General features: G+C 34.5%; 1 non-coding gene across 1 annotated transcript; it reads right to left on the bottom strand.

Moving 5' to 3' along the window:
• Positions 1 to 1714: 1714 nt before the first annotated feature.
• On the bottom strand, positions 1715 to 1878 carry LOC130020186 (U1 spliceosomal RNA). Its single transcript, XR_008791961.1, has one exon. It is a non-coding gene; the product is annotated as a U1 spliceosomal RNA (small nuclear RNA).
• Positions 1879 to 2249: the final 371 nt, after the last annotated feature.

The raw sequence follows: 2249 nt of genomic DNA on the forward strand, positions 1-2249 counted from the left end.
AGGTTGCTAAGAAATTTGTTGCCCAATGAACTTAAAAGGAAATAGAACAAAAAACAAAAAGTCAAAGGTCAGAGAGAAGATATCACCAAGTCAGAGAACTGCAAATGACATTAGCTAGTAAAAGTCGTGTGTTCTATCTTTTAAGCTCTTTCTAGCCCAACACTCAACTCTGCAATCTGTACTATGTTTCTCCCCCCTTTTCTTTCCTTACAGCAAAATCAAGTAGCAGTAGTATATACATTACATTAAACTCTTCTTTTAATTTGCAATTTAAAAAATCTATTTCATGGTGGTGGGAAATGTACACTGGTGAAAGGACCAGTGTACAACTTTGTAACTGTGTATCTCATGGTGATTCAATTAAAAATTAAACAAATTAACAAAATAAATATTTTTTTAAAAATCTATTCAATTATGCATGCTGATGTCGTACCCATAATTCTAGAGAAGACCCAAAATTCCAAAATGGTGGACAATTGCTGATGTCTTATTATATTAGAATCAGCTTGTGTACATATAGGGAAAATGATGAAGCAAAACTATGCTCAGATTCCTTATCATCTGTTTTAATCTGTGGATTGAAATTACTTACTTAATCTGTGGGTTGAAATTGCCTATTTGTTAATCTATCAGCATATCTATAACTTCTGAAAAATTGTCAGAAAATAATTCTCAGAAACAAGTGACGAGTAATTGTTCTAAGGAGTTAGTGACTTAGGATACTATGTTATTTTTTGTTTTAAAAAATTGTATAGTATACTAATTTTAAAATCCATATAATTGAAAAAACAAAGGTATTACAAATGATTATTGTGCTTTAACCCACCAATTAAAAATATAATAAAATATACCAAATATTAGCTTTATAATTGTTATAGTTATAATTTTTTGTTTTGGGGTCACACCCAGAGTTGCTCAACAATTACTCCTGGCTCTGTGCTCAAAAATCACTCCTTGTAGGGCTGGGGAGCTCATCTGGGATGCCAGGGAGCCAGCCCTGTTCGGCCACTTGCAAGGCAAGTGCCCTACCTGCAATACTATTGCACCAGCATTATAACTACATTCTTGATATGAACTCACTCCCTCTTTATTTATTTTTCATAATGTGAAATATTATCAATAATCTAGGGACTAGAGAGATTGCTCAATTGACTAAGCTCCTGCTTTGTCTGCAGGAGGCTCAGATTCCGTCCTCAGGCACTGAGGGGTTCCCCAAGCATACTGGGAGTCACCTCCAGTCACTAACTGGAGGAAGCTCCAAGTATCACCAGGTATAGACCTGAAATGAACAAAAATATAGTTTGCATTTTTTCAGTTAAAAATCAGAAAATAGTACCTGTACAAGAGGTAAGACCTTGTCCTGCCTGTAACCAACCATTTCCCCAACACTGCAAATGGTCCTCTGTGGTCTGCCAGGAGTGATCCCTGAATATAGAGCAGGGAATAAGCTCTGAACACTTCTGGGTGTCATTCAAAATCCAAAAATGCATAAGTGTACGCAAAAATAGATATAATATCATCATGATTTCTAATACAGAAAGTCTCATCATAAAACTCGACATCAAACTTGGCACCAATATAGTCTTTATCTCATTTTCATGTCAAGTCAAATCAATGTCTATTAAATCAACATTATTCCAGACAATTGCAAGATGGGATTCCTTTCTTCAAAGAACTCTTGGAACATTGAATCTATCCTATAATTTTCCCCCATCAGGAAAGAGTGTGAACTTGGTTCCCCACTACCACAAATTCTGCAGTCAAGTTCTGGGAATTTGGGGAAATCTCAGGGATCAGCACATCCTGAGTATGATGGGTAAGCCTTGCCCTGAGAAAACCACCTTCATGGTCATGGTATCTCCCCTGCTAAGGAAGTGTGATTTTTGTGTCTTATATAGTATCTATCATAATATTGGATGATAAAATATTAATAAGTAAATATTAATGCATATATCATCAAAACTGACAAATGTAACACTTAGGTTTGCAAGCATGAAAAATAAGACATTTTCTCAGTAATAGGAGTATATTTTCAACAACAGAGATGCAAAGTTAGGCATGGAGAATGTGAAATTTAATGGATAAAAAAGATATACTAAAGACTAGTAAAAAAATTATTTCTAAAGGCTTTTTTGGAGACGGTACCTATTTATTTTATAACCCTATTGAAAAAGGGCATAACCTTCAAAACTTATCTTTTAAGACTTTTTAAGTCTCATCCAAACTACTCACTCAAAAGACAAAGAATG

Source organism: Sorex fumeus, unplaced genomic scaffold, assembly GCF_029834395.1.
Source record: "Sorex fumeus unplaced genomic scaffold, SorFum_2.1 ptg000010l, whole genome shotgun sequence".
Taxonomy (NCBI): Eukaryota; Metazoa; Chordata; class Mammalia; order Eulipotyphla; family Soricidae; genus Sorex; species Sorex fumeus.